Raw genomic sequence first — 12,283 nt, 5'->3', positions numbered from 1 at the left:
ACGGGAGCCCCCTCTCCCACTTCCCCCTCCCCCAGATGCAGAGGACAAACATGGCTCTGATGAGCTGGCGAAGCGACGCAAGGTGATTTTCGCAGTCCCAACATGAACCGCAGCGATGAGCATGCAGCCCTTCCGCCAGCTAGGCACTCATTATGCTCCCATTAGCAGCAACGTAGCCCCTCGCTCGAGCCTGCGCGACGCTGGTCATTCCCAGAGAGCGCTGGTTTTAATTCTCCAAATGAGAAAGCGATCTCATAAATACTGTGCGGTAATTAAAATGGCTATTGATTGCGCAGCATCCGGGGGCTGCCAGCCCAGAGCTGGATTAGCATCCCCTTGAATCGGGGCCTCGGCTCCGCCCCCCCCGGCAGTGCCTCAGATGTGCGGTGCTCTTCCCACGCCCACTTTGACACCCCAGCTGCGGGCATCGCTTCCTTCCTCCCGAACCGGAGGGACACCCGGCCGCAGCAAGGGGCTGCGGAAACTCTCCCTGGGGAGACCTCGCCAGGCCCTGCAGCCTCTGCTGCAGCCGCAGGGGCAGCCGCCAGCGCCCACTTCAGCATCAGGTGCTGACACGTAATGACCCGTGGCCCAAAGGAGATGGATGCCCACGAGAAGCAATTAAGTTAAAAGCTTAATTTGCAGGGTCCGCGGGGCTTCCCCATACCAGCTCTGTTCTGGGAAGTCGGGAGAGCCCATAAGGATCATCCTGGGCTGTTATCCAAGGGCTCTCTCATTGCTTGGCCCAGCCGAGCTGGAGCACGGCAGGGAAGGGGGCAAGCCCGGGCAGCGCTGCGGATGGAGGGCAGGGGCGGGGGGCGAGACATCCATCGCAACTTGGTTCCCAGAAGACAGGCTGGGGCTGCTGTGTCCTAACCAGGTTTGGAGAGAGGTCAAGAGACGAGGAATTAGGAACCTCTCGTTCAGACTCCAGGTCCGTCTGCGGGGCAGGGAAGCCGCGCTCTTCCCAGGCACAGAGATCGCCCTGAGCGCGCAAGGGCGGGTGGAGCCCGCTCTAAATCTTGCTCTCAGGTCTCCGCAGACAGCCCCCAGCCGATATCCCGCTCTCCCAGGGGGCCTGGGCGGGGGCACAACAGGAGCAAGAGGACATTTTCATTCTGCAGCCAGTAAGTAAGACTCAGGCCCGAATTTGGCAATGCCAAAATGCCAAATTGCCATGTCTTTCCAAACCACAGAGCGGGTGGGAAAGGCCTGCGGGACCCAGGGCAGGCGAGGAGCCGCTGCGCCGCACATCCGGCAGCACACGAGGCACGCGGGCGGACCCCCGCTCGCCTGCCCGAGCTCAGCCCTGCTGCGCGCGCAGGGCCGCGCCGGGAGCTGCGGGTTTGGGCTGCCAGCCTTTTGTTTATTTTTCCTTCTGATGCCAACATTTAAATTGGCAAAAACTGAAAGGATTCTTTGGAAATAAACAGCTGTTATCTAAATTAATTATTAAAAAAAAAAAAGCCTTCAAAATCAAGCCCTAACCCCAAAATGCAGTGAGCAAGGAAACGTATTTTCTTGGAGATCCGCAAGACAAGTGCTGCTCGCCCGGACGCGGGGGAGAAGGCCAGTCCCAGCTCGGGGGCTCAGCTACCAGTCAGGCCAGACACGCGGCGGGATGGAAACTTCAGCAGGACCGCTGGCATCCCCGGCTGGCATCAAACCAGCACAGCTCACTCGCCGCACAGAGGCCGCCGGCGTTTGCAGCAGCCGTTAGGCCCCGCTGGGACGCGGCGCGCTCCGACTGCATTTAGAGCAGCCCTGGGGCAGCTCCGATTTACCCCGAGGGCGAAAGAATCAGCCTCCAGCAGCCCTGGGGTGTGTGAACCCCATCTGAAGCCACCCGTGTACTTCCCTCCTCCTCCTCCTCCCAGCTGTAGCTTGGTTCCGGAAATGGGCCATCGCATGCGTTTCTGTCCTTGCGGAGGATCAAGGATTATAGTTCGTGAAAGATTCATCTATGGGGGGGTGGGGGGGATCCAGTAGGCGAAACAGGGGAACGGGAGACAGGACAGCCTTCAGCTGCGCGCCCCAGGCTGGTTTCATGGGGAACCCCCTGCTCCCTCGGCTGGCTGCGGGGGGGCTCTGGGCAAGGCGGCCTCCAGCCCCCCCGGCACCGCCGCGGCGCTCCAGGCGTTAACAACAGCCTCCGAACATTTGCATTTGGTGTCAGCGCTCATTAGCGCTCATTGTGCGTATGCTAATGGGGTGAAAAGCTGCTCCGGCACGGGCCTGGGGCTGTTCTCGGGTTGCGGGGGGCGGCGAGAGCGCAATCCTGCCCCGCGGGATTCAGGGGCTCTGGCGCCCTGGCAGAGAGGGGCGGGGGCGTCCGGGGCGAGACGGGCGTGTGCTGGGGAGGGGGAGGGAAGAGCACGGGGGAGCGCACGGGATCTCAGGCAGACGGAGCGTGCAAGGCAGGAGCACAAGCTCCTTGCACGCTGCTGCCACGCGCGAGGCTGCCTGGAGCGCAGCCAAGCGGCAGCGGGGCTGCTGTCACCGGGGGCTGGCCTCTTCTCACCGGGGGGGGGGGAGGTGACTCCCAGCACCCGCACCACGCCGCGCGCCGGGGCCCGCCCTCACGAGAGCGGGGGGAGCTGCCTGCGGAGCTACTTGAAAACTCCGGGGGCGCGCGCTCTTCACCCACATCCCCGCTCCCGGCATCCCCCCGCGCACCCCCGCGCACCCCCGCGCACAGCCGCGCACCCCTCAGGCCCGCGTGCACGCGCCGCCGCGGGGAGCCCGGGGCGCTCGGCCAGCGGGACCGGCCCCGGGTGCTGCGGGCGGCGTGGCAGGCCGTGTGCCCCGCCGGCCTGCGCCGCCCCGGGTGTGCGGGAGCGGGCGGAAGTGCGCCAGATCCCGCGCTGGGATCTCGGCCACGTCCTCAGGGCCCCGCGCCCCCTCTGCCGCGGGAGGCCGAGCCCGCGGCCGCGTCTCCCGCCCCGGCCCCCGGGACGGGCCTGCCCCGCGCGGCAGCCTGCGGCGGACGTCGCTGCTGCGGGGACCGGCGTCCCTGCAAAGGGGGCGGCGCGTTTACCGGACAGAGACCCTCGGGCAGGTCGGCTCAGCCGCGAGAACCACGTCCCGGCTCTGCCGGGGGCGGGCTGCCGCGCTGGCCGCGTGGGGAAGTTCCTCGTGGGAGACCGCACGGGGAGGGAAGCGGGCGCCAGGCTTCGCCGGGGCAGGGGCAGGCAGGAGATGCGGCTTCAGCCCCGCTGCCGGAGACGCTCTGCGTGCAGCCGGCGCAGGAGGCGGGAGCTGCGCTGAGCTGGAGGCCGTGCCCCGCAGAAAAGCCTCGCTCGCCGCCCGCCCCGGCTTCCCCTGCTCGGAGGGGATGGGGCCAGGCGGGCGGGGAGGCAATGCTCTCGCCAGCCCCGTCTCTCTCTCGGCAGAGCCCAGGCCTGCAGCTAACCCCGTGCTTGCTCCCAGCCCGGCGCCTGGGCAACGGCCTCCTCGCTGCAGTCTGCCCTGCTTATTCCCGGGCCTGGGCTGGTCGCGCCCGGCGCAGGGCCTGCTCCGCTCCTGAGCGCGGCTTTGGGTGCGGGCCGCCAGGACAGGCTGGAGGGTGCGCGCCTGGGCAGGGACCACGCGGGCAGCTGTGACACACGCAGGTGCAAAGGGAGCAGGCACGTGTCTGTACGTGCTGCGAGTGCCCTGGATCGTGCCCTGGGGACCCCGGCGCGTCGCACTCTCCAGCAGAGCCCTCCCATCACTTTGCCCGTCGCTCTTCCAGTCTGGGCGGCTGGGGGGGCGAGGGACCGAGATCAAAGCCCTCCACCCCGTCCCAGCAGCACAGCATACCCGACATCCCGACCCCAGGAGCACACCCCGTGGGGCCAGTCCCCACCCAGGGGCTCGCGCCCCGACCCTGCTGCGCAGACGGGCTGCAGGCCCAGCCTCCTTTTAAACCAGGGGGGAAGCCCCCACCGCAGCACGGCCGGTGGGAGCTCCGTTGGCTGTCGACAGGGACCGCATCCACGTGTACCGCAGGGCACGGGGCTTTCCCACGCGCGCAGGTCCTTGCCCCGGGGCGAGCGGACACGCTCAGCGGCCGCGGTGCGAGCAAAGCCCCCCGACCCTTTCAGCAGCCCCCTCCTCTTCCCGACAGCTTCCCCGCTCGTCGCAGCGCCTGGCGCCGAGGGCCGCCGGGGCCGGCGCGGGTGCGACGCCGAGAGGGTCCGGGCCTGGCCGCGCTCCGGGCCCCGTCTGCAAGCGGAGACGCCGGCTCCGCAAGGAGGTCGTCGCCCCCGCGGGAGCCGGTGCCCCAAAGCTGCAGCGCAGCCGTGTGCGGCGCACAGCCCGGGAGAAGGGGAGGCGCAGGCCGGCCTCCGTGGCAGGGCTCGGGGCTGGGGCAGCCTCAGCAGCACCAGCTCCGTGTCTGGACGCCCGTGGGCGCCCCGGCGGCGAGCCGGGGAAGGAAGGGGAGGCTCGGAGACCGGGAGACCCGCGAGCCCGGCCCGGGCACTGGGGGTTTGGCCCTCGCGCTTGCAACGCTGGCGTGCCCGGCCTGTTGCCGGCAGCACAAGGCAAGAGGGGCAGTTCCGGGGGGGGGGGGGGGGGAAGGCACCAGCACGGCCAGGAAGTGTGGCAGGAAACTCCCCCAGGCCGCGGCCTGTGTCTTATCGTGAAAAGGAAAGGCAAAGGGGCAGGGATAAGACTGTGCTCGGAGGAGGGCCAGTGCTGATAATGTGGGAGACGGAGGCGCCGGTTTCGCTCAGGACGCAGCTCCCAGCGGCAGCAACGAGACACCCCCGCAGCCGGGCGCAGGACGCGGGCAGGACCCAGGCCTGCCCCACGGGGAGACCACTTCCACAGCGGGGCACGGACGCTATCGTCACGTGTACAAGCGCCCGCTGAAGTGGGTGGGAGGCAGCCCTGAACCGCCCTGCCGCGGGGGGCTTTCACTCATCCCCAGAGGGAGCCGGCCCTTGACGGTGAACTTGACCCTCCCCGTCCCAGCAGGGCAGGCGAGCACCAGGCCCCCAGCCAGCTCCGCTGGGGCTGCGCAGAAGGGGCAACAGTCAGCTCGCAGGGTGGCAAGATGAAGGCTTCACCCGTTTCTGGGGCACGTGCCCCCCAGAAACATCCCCGGGACAGGCCCTGACCCCCTGTGGCCGCAGGACGAGGCAGCCGAGCACGGGAACGACCCGAGGAAAGTGCCAGGAGGAGCTGGGGAGCGGGTGCCCAGCTTCAGCTTTGTGGGTCTGGCGCCCGTTCCTCGCACTCCGGACGGCTGCTGGTCCGCGTTTACTCTTCCCCTGGAGCAAACAACGCTCCGAGCCCGGCCAGAAACAGCCCCGCAGCAGCGGGAGGCACCCAGCACCCGGACAAGCAGCCTGATGGAAAGCTAGAAACCGCTTTGGACCGGAAAGGCTGCCATCCAGCGGGACAGACTGCCCGAGGCTGGGACTTAAGGCACTCAGGCCGTGCCGCAGAGAGCCTGCGGCCGGAGGGGAAGAGGAGGCCAGGAGTGAGTGGAAGCAGAGAGACGGGGGCTTACTTAAAGGCCACCCGGCCCGGCTTTTAGGCGTGCCGCCGCAGGGAGCGCCGCAGCAGCCCGGCGACCGCGGGAAGTGGGAACAAGGCTGTTCTTTTCCCGCTGGACGAGCGACGTGGAGGACGATCGTCCTCGGCAGCGCGGGATTGCCCAAGGGAAGGCAATGCCAGGAGGAGGGGTCGCGTTGTTCGCGTTGAGCTCCCTGCGGCGGAAGGCAACGCTGCAGTTAGGAAAGGGCTGGAGGGGGTGACAAATAGGTGCCGAGGTGATCTATGTTCCGGTGCTCTTATAATAAAAAGGGGCACCGGGACATGGATACAGGGGCGCAGCAAGGGCCGTGACGGCAACGCAGCAGACGTGCCAGGAACGCCCCTGCCGGCCCCTAGTCCTGGTCTCCGGCCTGCAGGCCTCACTCTCCGCCGGGCATCGGCAAGCGCAGGAGCCGTGCGCGGCCGCCTGGCAGCAGTGCCCGCTGCAAAACGAAGGGTGCTGTCAGAACTGCAGCACCAGCAGCAGGAACGTGCCCCTGAGCCAGGAGTCTGGCCCTCCTCCTTGCCTCTGCCCCCGCTGCAACCCAGGACGAAGTACCGCAGCACTGCAGCAGCGGCAGCTGGTCCCAGAGGAGACACCCTGGGCTGTGAACGCCCCAAGCCAAAGCCGAGCGTGCAGAGGAGGCTGTACCCCCCCTCCCCCGGAGCCGCGCACATCCTAGCGAGGCTGGGTTGACGATTATGGAGCTGGGCCAACCGGACCCTGAGGGCGGATGCTGGCATCTCTTCCCCGTCCCAGGGAGCGCCGCGGCCCGCGGCCTGCCTGCCTGGCTCTCCCGTTGCCCACCTTCGCTCGCAGTGCCAGGCAAAGGAAGATGCAGACAGCATCCTGGCAGCTCCTGGGTGCGACAAGGCTGAGACCGCACAAGGGCAGGGCTGAAGCTGCCACTTCCACCACCTTTTTAATTTCGTTTCCAAGACAAATCAGTTCTGAACTGAGCTCCAAATTTCATCTGAGCGGAGCTCAGTCGTGCAGGTCTGCGTGGTGCTACCACCTGCGAGTCCCCTTGGGGCTTCAGGTACTCCCAAATCCAGGGCAGGCATCTGACGTGCAGGCCTGGAGGTCCTGACAGTGCAGATGCCCCCTGGTCTCGCTTGCCCTGAGCCGAAACAGCAAACGACAAGGAGCGCCCCGAAGCAATCCCCCATCGCCATAGACTGCAAAGCTGAGACCCTTGGATTCGGAGGCGGCCTGCCTCCAGCGCATGGGACAGGCCTTCCCCTTCCCCGGGGCCTTGAATGACTCCGTGTAGCTAGAGGGGCTCCCCCACACCCCGGCTCCCGCCCGCTCCACCGCAGGCTGGGCCCAGGGAGCCGCTCGGCCCATTCTTCCCACGCAGTACGCAGGCTGGGAAAGCAGCGACCTCCCGCTGGCGGGGCACGGTCCATCGCAGGTGGTGCGCAAGGAGCCTCGGCAGCGACGTGCGCAGGCAGAGCCTGGGACAAGCACGGAGAGCCGTGCCACGGCCGGAGCCGGCGCCGCGTCAGCTCCCCCGGGTGTGGAAACGACGCGGGGGCGGGGGCGGGGGCGGCCCCCGGGTCATTACCCCAGGGCTCGCAGCAGCCGCTGGGCAGCAGGGTCTCGGAGGCGGATCCAGGCGCGCGTGCAGACAGCTCCCCCACCCCAGATCCGTCCCAGATGCTTCATGGATGCAGCGGAGGACGACGCAAGCTGCAGGGATCGAGTCACCGCGTGTTTCCAAGGCTGTTTCTTCCGGTTGTAGACTTAGCAGAGCAGCGGTGAGAAGTCCCACGCGCCTCCTGGGGCCGGGGCAAGAAGGGGCCACGCGTGCTCTCCCCTGCGCGCAGCCCCGCTCCGCAGCAGGCCAGTCCTGCTGCATTTTTGGCTCCTGCAGCTTCCTGGGACGCCGAGTGCCGACACCTAAGAGCAGTTAATAGGAAAAAGACTTCCTCCATTCGGAATTAGCTCTTAAATGTCGCGCCAGGCGCTTCGCCCTGGCCGGAAAACACGAGCCAGGAGCGCTCATCCGCAGAAGGCCCGTCGCGAGAGCACCGCAGCGGAGCGAAGGAGGGGACCGGTGTCCCCCGCACACCAAGCAGCGAACACGGCAGGCGCTCCGCGCCCCCGGGCCCGCGGACGGCCCGCACAGTGGTCGGAGCACGCGGTCCGTATCCGCAGCTCCAGGGGCGGCCCACGGAGAAGTCCTGGGCCTCGCGATGGCCGCCGCCTCGCCCTCAGCAGCTGAGAAGCTTCCCCGCGCGGGGACGTGTTTCCTTGCTCGCTTCGGGGCAGGGCCTGGCCCCGGACAGCGGTTCCTTCCGCGCCCGGTTCGGGAGATGGAGCCCCGCGTGCCGGGACAGGAAGAGGGCCGGTCGGATGGTCTGCCGCGGGGGCTGTGCGAGGCACCCCGGGGCCAGGCCTCCGTCCCGCCGCGCAGAGATGCAGCCGGCCCCAGCCCGCGAGCGCTGCACCCGGTCTGCCGGGCCCTTTGCCTCCCCGCGGGGCGCTCAAACCCTTCTCCGAGCCCCGGGGCGGGTTGCGAGGCTGGGCTCCCTCCTGCCTCGCCCAGAGGTCAGCGTGCCGCCCGCTGCCCGGGCGCTCCCGGGTCCGTGCTCCCGGGTGCAGGAAGAGCTCGCCCCTGGGGTGAGGCCCCGCGCCTAGGGGAAGCCCCCACCACCGCACGGAGACAACAGCGCGAGACAGACCTGCAGATGCTTCCTCCGCCTCGCGAGGGGTGTTGGGACCCGAAAGCTTGCGAAGAAGTTTGCCAGCTGTTTGAGCTGATCTAATAAAAGAGACCAGATTTGCCCAGAGCACCTCGCCTGCCCAGGCACAAGCCCCCGCAATCTTCCTAGCCCGAGAGCAAACACTCAGGCACCCACCAAGCCCAGCCCCGGGCACACACCTCACCTCGGCTGCTGCAGGAGAGCTGGACACGCGAGTGGCACAAGACCCCCCTCGTCTCTCAGGCGCAAAGGAAACACTTGTGGGACCTCATAGGACAGGGCAGAAAAAGCCCCCGGGGCTTGCACGGGGGAGCACAGCGTGCCCCCCCCCCGCCCCGCAGCAGCCTGCGCCCGGGCACAGCATGGCTGCGCCCCTAGTAGGACCCCTCTCCGTCTAAAGGTCCATCCAGTGCACAGCTAGGGATGCATGGTACTTCTTCTTCAAAAATAGGAAGTACCGCACATCCCTGCATTAGCATGGGAGCTGCACCCCGCTAGCGACAGCGCACGGGACCCGAAGTTGCCCGGATGGGGCAAAGCTGCCAGGCTCCAGAGGGCACCTGCCAGGGCCAAGGCGCCGCGGGCCCAGCGTGGAGCAGGAGCTTTGTGGGCCCATCCGGCCCGGGACCCGCAGCGCCCGCGGCAGCGCCCGCGCCTGGGTTCACGCCTCGGGGCCGGCGGCCGGCGTCTCGCGGGCGCTTGACCTCCGCGCTCCGGCGAGCTCGGAGCACGAAGCGAGCAGACGCGGCGACCCCGCCGCCGCGGGAGGCGGGAAAGCGGTGGCAAGGGAGGCTCCGGGACAGGCCGGTGGGCGAGACCTACCCCCACGGCCGTGCGGAGAGCCGAGGGAGAGGCTGCACGCGTGCGGGGGGGCCTTTCCTTCTCTCTCCAGCCCAGCCCTGAGCGCCCTTTCGCGACGACAGCCGGGCTGGGACGAGCACGGCTGTCCCGCGTTTAAGGAAGCAGCCCTTTCTAACGAGCACCCGCGTGTGGGGGCTTCTCTCAGCCGGCCCCTCCTGCTAGGAAACCCCGGGGCTTGCACAGAGCGGGAAATCCGCCTTCTGCGCAGGGCCGGGAGGCACTCGGGCCAGGTTTCTGGGCTGGCTTGACGCTCTGGGGGTCGGCGCAGGGGGCCCGTGCAGCCCCTTCCCCACCTTTCTGAGCTGTGTCCCCAGGGGCCCTGCCGCGCACGGGGCTCCCCGGAGCCCAGAGCGGGGGGGGGCCGCAAGCGTCGGCGCCCGGCTCTGTCCCCAGGGACAGCCCCTCCTGTGGCACGGCACGCGCGTGCGTGTGCATGGGTGTGCACATGTGTGCTGACTCCGGCCCAGCTGCCGGCAGGCGCGCATGAGCCCGGAGCCCGACCAGCTCTGCTCGCTCTGTCTTCCGCGCGTGTCAGCCGGGGCCTGCTCGCCGCTCCGCACCCACCCGTGCCGTCCGCCGCTGCCAGCGCGACCAGAGGGGATGGCGCCGGGGCAGAGGGCGGACGAGGAAGGCCTTGCTCACCCCTGCCTCCCGCCAGGGTCCGGCCCAGCCAGCCTCCCCCCCTTAAGCATCCCAGGCACTGCACGGCCCCGCTCTCCCTGCCTGCCGGGCCGACCGCGGTGTGCGCGGAGGCGAGCCCGCGTGGCAAGCGGGCAGAGACAGCCGGGAAGACGGCTCAGCCCCCCGCGGGGAGGGGCGCGCCGCTCCGCCCGGCTGCAGGGCCGCCCCGGCCGGTTCCCGGCTCCGGCGTGTCCGCGCACGGCCCCAGGGGAGCCGGCCTGCATGTTGCAGAGGCAGCTCCTCGGCACAGGATCCAGCCCCCGGCTGCAGAGCTAACCGGCTGTGGGAAGCGCCTGGCGAGGGTCGGAGCGCGCAGCTCCGCGCACGCCGGGGCTGGCACTCGCGTGGCGGGCGGCGGCCACGGGTCCCGCTGCCACGGAGCCGAGCTCAGCCCCAGCGATGCGAGCGGGGCCCTGCGCCGCCTCCGGGGCAGGCCGCAGCCCGCAGCCCGCGGGTGCATCGGGAAGGGGCCCGGACCCGCAGGCTCGGCCCGGCAGGTCGCGCGTGGGGCTCGCAAGGGATCTGCAGCCACGCGAGCGGGGTCAGGCAGCGCCGCCCGGTGCAGGGAGACACCCGGCCGCGGCATTAAACACGAGAGCAACACCTTCCTCCTGGTTCCTCCGGGCTTCCCTCCCCACGTGAGGACGAGCCCGCCCGGCCCGGCCCGGGAACGGGGCCCGGGAACGGGGCCCGGGAGCGGGGCGAGCGGCCGCCGGGCTGCAGGAGCAGCTCTGGAGCCCGGCGGGGCTGAGGGGCTGGACGACCACCGGCTCACGCCCCCATCGCACGGCGGTCCCAGAGGCCTGGGCACGGCTGCTCTGGTGCACAGGCCCCGTCCCAAGGGCGAGGGGCATGGCGAGCAGAGCCGGAGGCGCTGGCCTGGACTGGGCGAGCACTGGACATCTCACCCAGCCGGACATCGCCCCCGGGGCTGGGGAGGAGAGGACAGATCCTTGCCATCGCCGCCGGTGTGCCAGGAGCCGCCCCCAGCAACGGGCCCACCCCCCAGTCACGCTATGAATAACCGAGCTCAAATAGCTCCGGAGTCACGGCCGCTCACGCCGGGCCGTCCGAGCTGCGGCGGCTTCGGGGCGGGGGGCGGGGGTCTCCGCAGCACGCGGCGGCGGGACGTGCTCCGGCGGGCCGAGCCCGCAGCCCCGGCGCTCCCAGGGCCGGCCACGCGGAGGGGCTGGAGCCGACGTCCAGGCCACGCGTGCAGCACGGGCGGCGACTAGACGGCGAAACGCCCAGCTGCTGAGCGAGGGCAGCGCTTCAGAGTCACCCAGGCCGCGGGGCCCGGCCCCGTCCGCCCTCGCCCCCCGCCCGGCCCCGGGCTGGAAGGCCCCCGGCTCGAGCTCCCAGGGGCGCGGCGGGGCGAGCGCTGCAAGGGGCGGGCAGGGGAGACAGGGCCACGCTCCCGCCCAGGGCCCGGCCCGCCTTGCCCGCCCCCGGCCCGGCTCCCCCCGGCGCCGGCCGCCCGGCCTCCGCACGTGTCATCGCAGGGGCGAGAGACATGCTTTACCTCTTCAGAGCGCACCAAGTGCTCGGAAGGTAATCGATATTCAATTAGCGTAAATTAAGCATCTTAATAACACCGAGGAAGGCGGGGGACCCACTGCGCTGCTCCAGAGGCTGCCCGACAGGCTGAGCGGGAGCACGCCGAAGACACGGGGGCTGGCGGGGGAGCCGGCGGCTCGCATGTGCTGCGCTCTCGGCGCCCCCCCGCAGGCACCCGTCTCGGCGCCTCGCGCGAGTGGAAGAGCAAAGGAGCGCCTTGGCCGTGCCCCTCTGCCTCGCCAGCGGCGCCGGGGGCAGCTGTTGTGCAGCCCCGCGTTCAAAGCACGGCGAGGCCTGGGCACGCGGGAGAGGGAGACGCGGGGGCCGGCTCCACGCGCGTAGGACGTGCGCGCGGGACCCGCTGTGCTCTCGGAGGGAGCTCGGGAGCGGGCGCGGTGCTGGAGGGGCCGGCTTCCTTCCCGAGCGGCTCGCCGCGGCAGGGCCCCGATCCTGCACCGCCGAGAGGCAAACTTCGCCTCGACTTCCTCGCTCCACGCGCTTGGGCTTTCTTAGGGGTTGCCGCGGCGGCCGCCCTCGCAGCGTGGGCGGCCGGTGCCACGCGGGTCGCCGGCCTCTCCCCCAGCCCGCGGGCCGGAGCGCCGCCGGGGCCGGCCGCCCTCGCTCGCCGCGTTTCCCGGCCGCCGGCGCGGGGCAAGGCGGGCGCGCGTGGTCCTGGCCCCGAGGGCCCGCCGGCGAGCTCGGCCTCCTCTCCAGGCGGCGGCGGTGCGCAAACGGGGCCGCGGCCGGGCGCCGCCACCGGGGCCCAGGGCGGAGGAGGCAGCCCCGTCGTTGAGACGGGAGCCAGGTCACACGCGCGAGCGGCCCGGGCCGTGACGGCAGAGGCTTCGGGGGAACGAGGGCGCGTGAAAAAAGCAGACGAGACGAGGCGGGAACACGGCACCAGCAGCACCACGGTGCAGGCAGCGCGCTGCCCGGGGCCCTCCGGCCC

This window comes from Crocodylus siamensis, chromosome 12, assembly GCF_052110815.1.
Source record: "Crocodylus siamensis isolate JL-2025a chromosome 12, ASM5211081v1, whole genome shotgun sequence".
Classification (NCBI taxonomy): Eukaryota; Metazoa; Chordata; order Crocodylia; family Crocodylidae; genus Crocodylus; species Crocodylus siamensis.
The sequence above is the reverse complement of the archived record's forward strand: the minus strand, read 5'-3'. Positions refer to the sequence as shown.